This window comes from Nyctereutes procyonoides, unplaced genomic scaffold, assembly GCF_905146905.1.
Source record: "Nyctereutes procyonoides isolate TBG_1078 unplaced genomic scaffold, NYPRO_anot_genome, whole genome shotgun sequence".
NCBI classification, from domain to species: Eukaryota; Metazoa; Chordata; class Mammalia; order Carnivora; family Canidae; genus Nyctereutes; species Nyctereutes procyonoides.
Window position 1 is genome coordinate 66,908,279 of NW_026575135.1, and position 10,048 is coordinate 66,918,326.

General features: G+C 42.3%; 1 long non-coding RNA gene across 1 annotated transcript in view; it reads right to left on the minus strand.

The window, feature by feature from the left end:
- Positions 1-2,246, minus strand: part of LOC129495087 (uncharacterized) — a 567,660-nt gene extending 565,414 nt beyond the window's left edge. The window contains exon 1 of the long non-coding RNA XR_008661454.1: positions 2,171-2,246. This is a non-coding gene — a long non-coding RNA (uncharacterized LOC129495087). The remainder of the gene's footprint in view (positions 1-2,170) is intronic.
- Positions 2,247-10,048: the final 7,802 nt, after the last annotated feature.

Below are 10,048 nucleotides of genomic sequence, written 5' to 3' on the forward strand. Positions count from 1 at the left end.
GTGGTGGTCAGAGAAGGCTGGCTTTTTTTTTTAAGATTTTATTTATTCATGAGAGACACAGAGAGGCAGAGATACAGGCAGAGGGAGAGGGAGAAGCAAGCCCCATGCAGGGGGCCCGATGTGGGACTCGATCCCAGGACCCCAGGATCAGGCCCTGGGCCGAAGGCAGGCGCTTAACCGCTAAGCCACCCAGGGATCCCCGAGAAGGCTGGTTTTGGACTACCAAGCAGAGAAAGCCCCACACGGCCCACAGCCTAGGGCAGGGGTTTTATTTTATTTTATTTTATTTTATTTTATTTTATTTTATTTTATTTATTTTTTTTAGGGCAGGGGTTTTAAAAAACCCAACACCAAATCAGTATCACCTGAAGCTTGTGAGGGATGCAAATGATGAGGCCCACTCCAGACCTACTAAGTCAGAAACTCAGAGGAGTGAGAGGGCCCTGCAGGTGATTGTGATCTGAAGGTAACTCTTTTTATTGTAACCTGCTAAGGTTTAGAATCGTGTTTGAGAATCGTGGATTCGTAATTGCAAAACTGGTCTCTCCCGGAATGAGAATGAAAAATATCACTTGGCTGATATAAGTCACTGGAAAACTACTAAAGGGAGAGATATAAGTCAAGCCAACTGATTCTGAGTTGTGGGCTTGATGTTTCAGGAGTTTGATTATTTAGTGCACAGAATGTATAGTAAACGAGGGGGGTGTTCTTTTTTGTTGCTGGAACCACTCTCCCATTGGCCTATTAAAAAAAATTGGATGGGCAGCCCCGGTGGCGCAGCGGTTTGGCACCACCTGCAACCTGGGGGTGTGATCCTGGAGACTCGGGATCGAGTCCCACGTCGGGCTCCCTGCGTGGAGCCTGCTTCTCCCTCTGCCTGTGTCTCTGCCTCTCTCTGTGTGTCTCTCCTGAATAAATACATAAAATCTTAAAAAAAAAAATAGGAGCACCTGGGTGACTCAGTTGGTTTAGCATCTGCCTTCGGCTCAGGTCATGATCTCAGGGTCCTGAGATAGAGTCCTGGCATCGAGCTCCCTGCTCAGTGGAGAGTCTGCTTCTCCCTCTCCCTCTGCTGCTCCCCATGCTTGTGCTCTCTTGTGCACTCTCTCTCTCTCTCAAATAAATAAAATATTTTTAAAAAAATCAAAATAAAAATGTGTTACCATTTAAGACAAAGACCTTTAGCTGTCCACCAAAATACCTTCTCTCCTCACTTGGGTGCGGAGCATCTCCCAACCTCTCTTGCAAATAGGTGTGGCATGTGACTGAGCTCTCTCCCTGGGCATTTTTTTTTTCAAGATTTTTTTTTTTAATTTATTCAGAGAGAGAGAGAGAGAGAGGCAGAAACACAGGCAGAGGGAGAAGCATCTCCCTGGGAATTTTAACAAAAGTGATGTGTGCCGCATCCAGATGTGACCCATACACACTATCCAAGTGCACTTCTCCATGCTCTTTCCCCATTCAGCTTGGCTGACCCACACATTTAAGATGCCAAAGCAGCCGTGAACCTTGATTTGTGAATCACAGCACGAAGTTGGGGCTTCCTTAGACCTGAAATCCCAGCCTAAACCTTATATGAGAGAGCAACTTCTTCTTCTTTTTTTTTTTTTTTTTCTCTGCAGGACTGAATTTTAGAGATCTGTTTTCTAACCTCAGTTTACACGCCCTAAGTACTATACTGAAAAAAAAGAAAATAATATACCGCTACTCGGTATCAATAGATACCCCCAACTAATACCAAACATGATTATGTCCTCATATTTTTAAAAAGTATATTCTGAAAGTTTGATACTCTTATCAATCCTTCCCCAGAACACACACACATCGACACACATACACACAAAAGAAAAGGAACAGAAATAGAAAAACAGTAAAGAGAATTTAAATACTGCAGGACTTAACTTTAAACTCATGCATATTCACATTTACCTTGATAAAACAAGACACCAAATTCAGGCTAACATATTACTTTACTTTAACAGTTATGACATAAAAACAACCCTGCGAAGAACAGAGTGTTATATCAGGGGCTTCTGTCTCTACTTTTGTAGAAGAGAGACAGAAAACCAGCTATGATGATCCTACACTATTGGCCTGATACTTATTCATCTAATTTCAATGCACCAGCAGTTAAAACAGCAAATTAAGTTTGTTTGGCAGAACTGTTTACCTGAAGCTCCAGCTCCTATGATATTCCTGCCTACTGAATGCATTCACGTTGTCTTTGTACCGGAGACTGTTTCCTCTCGTTCTCATTCAGGTCTAAGAGTGATTTGCTGGGTGAACTCAGCGAAGTCCCTTCACGTACCTATGACGTCAAGCACTCCTAAAAGGGAGAAATATTATTGGCCGCTGAGCCCTGTGATTCAGATGTTAGTAACATGACTGATGGCACGAGTTCTGGGTTCCTTGGAATAGTAGGGTTCTTGACAGAGAGGAGTCTGAACATCACAAAGATAAGGCGGGTCAATGTTGACCAGTCTCCCCTTGCAAGAACAGCACCCCACTTCACAAAGTTAACTGCCCTGGGACAACAGCAGACCCTTACAAAGGCAGGGAATTCTGGTGGCATCGAGGTTAGATTTGTATTTTGGCTCCCACAGTTAGTGCTCCATAGCCCTGAAAGTTCCTTAATTTCTCAGGGACCTTGACGTTCTTACCTAAAAAAACCAAATACTTCTTCCCCCCACCCCAACTTAAATCCTTCAGAGGCTCAACATCACCTTCAAGAAGTGAAACGTTTTCCCAGCAGTAAGTAAGCAAGACTCATTAGGATCTGAACCAACTGCCTTTCCATCCCATCAACCCTTTGTCACCTTCAGGCACCAGGCTAAGCACTTCTTGCCTCCGGGATATGCAACGCTCCACTGAGCTGCATCTGGGCCTCCGCCCTGTCAATCTGAGACTATTCCTATGTTTAAAAAAAAAAAAAAAAAGCATGAAAACCTCAGCACCTCCTCAGCAAGGCACTCACAAATGCCTCTGGGCACTCGGTTCCTTTGCTTCTGTGCTATCATCACAATGGGCACACACCTTCTCCTTAAAAGTTATTACCCTCAACTACAATTATTTATAATTACTTTGTTTGTTTATTTAGCTTTTTAACCACAAGAGGTGTCAACTCCTGGAAAGCAAAGTCCTTGCGCCACCTTAATTAAGGGATTTGCACTGACTGCTCCTCTAACCTGGAACATACTTCCTGGAGAAGACACATGTGCCTCACTCCCTACTTGCTTCCCATCTTTACTCAAATGTCAGCTTCTCCAGGAGGCCTCATCTGAGCTCCCCATTTAAAGGTCAGCCCAGGGGCCAGGGGTGCCTGGGTGGCTCAGTCAGTTAAGCATCCGCCTTCAGTTTAGGTCATGATCCCAGAGACTGGGATTGAGCCCCCCCACCCTCCACTCATGCTCTCTCTAGCTCTCTCACTCACTCTCTCTCTCTCATGAACTTGCTCTCTGTCTCCAAAATAAATAAGATCTTTAAAAATAATAATAAATAAATAAAAAAAGGAGTAGCCTGACCTTCCTTATTCCTTGAGCTCCTCAACCAGACCCCTCAACTTTTTGTTTTTTCCATTTCTTCTTTTTCTTTTTCCCACCCCATTTTTTCCCTTTCAATTGACATCTTTTCAAATGCAACATAATTGACTTATTAATCATTTTGTTTACGGATTATGGTTCATCTCCTTATCTAAAATGTAGGCCTTGTGAGAGTATGGATCTTTGACGTTTACTGATAAATTTAGAAGCCTCTAGAACTGTGCCTGGCACATAAACAGTGTTGAGGAACTGTTCGTTGCCCAGGTGAATGAGTGAATGTTTAGATGCCAAAGGGCCTAAAAGTTCAATGACCATTGAATGATTAAATGAAGGACTAAATGCCTGCTCTGAAGTTGTGTTCCAGCATAAAAAAGAAAGAGAATCAAATTAAATCAATCGGAAGAAGAACTTAGACCCTACTTTGTTTCCTTTCTCTTTTCCTTGAGGGAGGCATGGGCAAAGAGCATGTACTTCCCACAGACAGAACTGGGTTCAAATCCCAGCCAGGACACTTCGGTGTTCTCCAGCCTCTCCTGATCCTGAGTAACCTCAGTGTACAATGGGTTCGAGAATAACATCCTCTTCTTAGGGCTGTTGTTCAGAACCCAGGATGTGGCACGTTGAATGTACTTGGAAGACAGTACTGCTACTATGATTGTATGCTCAGTAATGAAGGGCTCTTATACACACTTGACTCCCCAAAGACTACCATGGAGAACCAGAAGCCTGAGACCAACTTATAAAGCCTCGCTCCCTGCTCCCTGAAGTTGGACTTGTATCTCTAGAGATCACCTGGCACCTAGACACGCTGGGTAGTGGAGAAGGAGGGTGGTCAGAGGCATTTCTTTACCATCTACTTCCTACAGGGCTTTTTCCTTTCATTGAACAAACTCCATCCCAAACAACAATTCATCAAAAACCCAAATCATGAGGCTTCCTTCTAAAGCACACAATCAGACTAAAATCTAAAATCCTCTAGTTTTACGCAGGCTGTGATGCCCATTTATTCGTTTTTTCTTTCACTCATGCCTTCAGCAAAACCTCAAACAGTACATATAGATGCTGACCTCTGTGCTAAGCACTGGGTATCTATCAGTGGGTAAACTGGACAAGGCACCTGCCCCTAGAGCTCACAATCACATGGGCAGAGTGGGTAATAGAAGAGCGTACACATAAAGAATCACAAGCTGTGATGATAGATGCTCTAAAGGATATGAGCAAGGTGTGGTGGAGGTAATGACAGACGGAGAGGTTGGACCTAATTAAAATCAGGCGGAGGAAGGGAAGTTACCTTTAATATTGAGCAATGTAGCATATAATAGGTGGCTAGATTTGCAGTTGGCTACTCCATACCAGTCTCTCTGCTTCTCAGTCAGATTGCAAGCTTTTCAATGGCAACAAAGGATCTTAAACTATATCGGTAAATCCCAGACCCACCTGGTCACCATTGCACGTACCTTACGTTAAATAGCTTTACCTCGTTGGCTTTTACCGACCTTCGGTGTGTTTGGGAGAGAATGAGAAAATGAGACTCCTGACATCTGTATTTTTATGAATGCTACGAATTTTTAAATATGGTATCACATCTGATGGATTTTCTTTACAACCTCTTAATTATTATAGATGAGTTTAGCTTTTCTTTAAAAAAAAAGATGTTATGTATTTATTCATGAGAGACTAGAGAGAGAGAGAGAGAGAGAGAGGCAGAGACACAGGCAGAGGGAGAAGCAGGCTCCATGCAGGGAGCCTGATGTGGGACTCGATCCTGGGACTCCCGGATCACCACTGAGCCACCCAGGCATCCCAAATTTTGGTTTTCATACTGAAATTAGAGCCATCATTTATCTGACTTTCCTGATTGCGGTTCATTTTTAAAAGTATTACAGAGATTGAACAGGGAAGAAGAGACTCCAAAAGAAATATAAAACTTGTAAGCTTCAAGGAAACTGACCTTAAATGCAGCTGACATAATAAAATAAAGTACTTTTCTGTGACTATCACCACTTTATATAACAGATAAACTTGCATTTAGAGTTGATGCTTTATGAAAAGAGACAGGGATCTTGGCATGCTCTGACCATGTTTTTAGAATGAGTTTCCATAAAAAGAAAGGAACAAAGCCCAAGAAATAGTACAATATGACCACTGGCGTATTCCTTCTGTTTTTCGCCCCTAAGAATAAAGGCAAAGACAATGGGGATCCGCTGGAAAGAAAAACTGCCTCGCACTGTTCATTCATGAGTTTTCAGCTGTAATTAAACATCTAATGCTCCAGATGGCTAAGTATTCAAAATTAGTACATTTCCGCTCTGCTGAAACAGTTTATTTTAAAATGTTCAAAATACTATCCAGTGGTGCTTAACAACTGAGCAAGGGAATCTTCCATTAACTCTGAAAGGTAGATTAGAAAATATGCCTCATGGACAAATTCATGATTCAATAATGCCTTTTTTGTCATCTCCTTCTTTTTTTCTGTTGACATAGATAGTGAAGAGTCTTAAAAATTAGATGTGATGTGTGCTTGTCTAGCATATAAGTCCCATCCTGCTTTAAGATATTATCCCTCATCTTTGCCCGACAAGAATGCAACCCGTCGCTCTCTAGAAGCAGAGTGTACCTCCTTGCCTCTCGACTTTGGGTCTGGTTATGTGATTTGTTTTAGCCATTGGCCTGTGGGCAGAAGTGACAGCGTGCCAGGGCTAGACCTAGGCTTCTAGAGTGTCATGTATCTCTCTGATCGCACTCTCATGCCTCTTCAATGACCATGAAAAGGATCTCTCCCTAAGTAGCTGATGCCCCTCCACCCTGTGCCCAAAGCTGAATATACATACAACAAAACTGAACACAAGCCATATCAAAAAGTCAAGCCCAGCCAGACCCTCAGCTGGATGCACAGTTGCCTGGCTGAGGGCAACCCACATCAGCAGAAGACACACAAGTGGGAAGACATGACTGTTCAGTCACTGAGTTTTGGAGTACTTTGTCAGACAGCAAGAGCCATCTGATACACTATGTCATTGTCCCATTCTCTGAGATTGTTGGAGGAAGGAAGCTAGAGGGAGAGAGATTGCGGGCCACCTAAAAGAAATAGCAAAAGTGATCATTTTAAGCATATTTGTTTTAGTCTCCCCCCTGCCAACTGATTTTAGACTTCTCAGGTCCGTAAAAACCATTCTTCCTGGACACATCAGGGAGTAGCCACTCAGAATTCTATAGACTTGATTTTATTAAAAATTCTCAGGTGAAAGTATCAGTAGGACTCTTTCCTAGAACAATGACCCACAGTTTGACACTTTTCTCTTCCCTGCAAATCCATTTCAGGCCCAGTACTGAACAGAGAGATGCTTTTAAGTTTCCACTAAATGAAAATTTGATTATGTGTCTGAGCACCATGGTTGTTTTATCAAAGATGTATTCATTATATCATATGCCATGTTTCCACTGGACACTTTCCATAAACGAGTTCACTGAATAGTTATAACAATATTGCAAGATAGGCTGTTGTCGCTCAAATTGTGAATGGATTCAGAAATGTTAAATAATATACACAGCTAGGTAGTTAGGATTCATGCCAGGAGCATCTGATTCTAAATTTGAACCCCCAATACGTTCCAAGAAATGAAATTGTTAACAAAATGATTTACATTTTTAGTATGTATTGAAATACAGATGGGCACCTGGGTGGCTCAGTCGGTGAAGCGTCTGCCTTCAGCTCAGGTCCTGATCTCAGGGTCCTGGGATGGAGCCCCCGTCAGGCTTCCTGCTCAGTGGGGAGCCTGCTTTTCCCTCTCCTCCCCACTCATGCTCTCTCTCGCTATTTTGCTGCCATCTCTGCCTCTGTCTCTCTCTCTCAAATAAATAAAGAAATATTTTTTTTTAAATAGAGTAAGGTGCAGGACACCTGGGCAGCTCAGCAGTTGAGCATCTGCCTTTGGCTCAGGGCGTGATCCTGGGATCCGGGATCGAGTCCCTCATCGGGCTCCCTGCGAGGAGCCTGCTTCTCCCTCTGCCTGTGTCTCTGCCTCTCACTGTGTCTCTCATTAATAAATAAATCTTTAAAAAAAATAGAGTAAGGTGGAGAAAGTGAAGTGCTCCATTGAGTACTTTCATCTGGCATCTTAATATCAATCCTGAAAGCAATAGAAAGACCTTTTCATGTCCTTTGGAGAGAGGGAAAGTTTTTTGAGATGGACGTTGTCTTCCAAGTGCTCAGAGTCACTCTTGATGTGCAGAGTGAATAGCTCTACCATTACACTTTATTCCTAGCCCAGGTATAGAATGTCTGTCTTCCTTACCAAAAAGTAAGCTCCATAGGACAGGGCTGGATCTGTCATATCCGCCAGTACAGTACTGACACAGTAATGCCGTGAGTTATGGACACAGGTAAAAATTTGATGAATATTTGTTGAATAAAAACAAGATAAGTGGGCTCTCAAACAGTGCACCTGAATCTCTTCTTTTCTGCCTCACATCAATCCCTAACACCCCACAGATGTAAACACCATTCTAGCAAACTACTCCAGTTATACTCCAACCTAATTTAAGATTTTCTTCATTGACCATATCTCACCTCGAGCCTGCACGCTGCTTGTTTCTCCATCTAATTTATTTATTCTGATCTGATGATTTTTCAACCTCTCCATTCACACCAAGCAAACACATTGCACTGAACTCTAATGACTGGCCCTCAAACTTATCAACCGTCATGGTGGTGTAGAAAACCAATAAATTCACACAGGAATCCAAAGTAGAAACCACCATGGGGATACAAATAGCAAAGAACCATATGCCATGGAAGCAAGTGGGGGAAAAAGGGAAGGTAAGAAATCTGAATAAGTGAATAAGAATCCACCTGCCTCTTTGGTTTATGAATATAAGGCCAATTAGACATTAGGACATTAGGACAGAAAAGGACATTGAAGGTGGTTAGTAATATAGAGCAAACCTGGGATTCTTGAATGCAAAGGAGGCTGGCTTTAGTAGTTAGGTGGAGAACAAAGGAAGGATCTGGATGCTGGCAAGAATCACATGAGGCACAAGTGCTCAACAGAAGAGAATATGTGGACAGAAGTTGAGTGAACTCTGCGGCACCTGCACACTGGAACACGTGCAAGAAAAGGTGGACAAGAATCCAGGCTTCCATTACTTTGCCAGTTTTAACAACTAGAATCTGCTGCTCGTCCCCCTCTGGGGACTCAACCACTCCGTGGCCACACTTTGTCTTTTCTGGGTGTCTTGCTATCTGCTTCATTCTGTAGAAACGCAGGTGACTCTCCAGGCAAACCATATGTGTGTTGTGGTCACTGCACAGGATGGTCAGGAGGACCAGCCTTGGATGAGAAGCGAGGGCTAACGGGTGTCAGGGTCTCATTGATCTGCTTGACATTGGAATGAGGAACTTCTCCAGGAGAGAAAACAAGGTAGACACTTTTGCGAAGGAGGGAAGGATAGAAGAAATATTGGAAATTATAGATCATAAAAAGCACTGCATCTGAGATTATCTACCCAGACATCTTCATTTTATTGATTATGGAGGGATAAAAGGGGAGTGAATTCTAAATGTAGCACACCACTTTGAAATGTTATTTTTAAAGGAAGAGCTGGAGATCCTTCAAGTAAATCAATGAATGAAATGCATTCTACATTATTCACATGGTAGCAGCAAACAGTTTTAATTATATTAGGTCAGATTTGATGTGGTTTCCTAATAAAGCAGATTCTTGCTTAGAGTGGCTGTGCATTAAATCCATTAAATCTGTGAAAACACTGTGCATTTGGGAAAAATTAATTTGAAATTTGTCATGTTGCTTTCTTCTGTTTTGACTTTGGCTATTCATTTACATTTAGAAACAGCATTTCAAGGATGGGTGAGTTCATACAGTGTTCAGATCATTTAATCTGCAACCACGTTTCAAAAGTAAGATAATCTTACCCATGTCATTAACGGACCGCTGATTTGAATGTAAACACCCTGGGACAAGTCACCAATCTTATGAAAATGACGCAGAGAAGCTGCATTCTTCTCGCTTTGGAAATAACAATTACTCTATCCTAATACAGTCCTTTGTTTGGCCCTGTTTTTTAAAGTGCGTAAGTATATTGTTTCTACCATGAGCTGCTGCAAATCTTCTCTGGGAGTGAGAAGGGTATAAATCCATAAATAGAGTTAAGGTGAGTCATGTCTTAGTCAATAGGGAAATTGTCAAAGGATTGTGCTTATCTATACGTCCAGAACAGTCCATTCTGGTTAGGCCCTGGGATGAAATACAGCACCACCACCCACTTCATAGTGGGTGAGGTTATGGATAAGTTATAACAAGTAGCTCTCCAAGCTAAAAGAGAAGCAAGCCAATCATGCCTTTCTGATTTGACTCACAAAATCTAAAGATTGGAATGGACTTTCTGGGTCATCCAGGTCTATCCTTCCATCTGACACTAGAATGCTCTACATTCTGTACTCAATCTCAGGTTAAACACGTACAGTGACAGAGACCATGAGCCCACCAAAG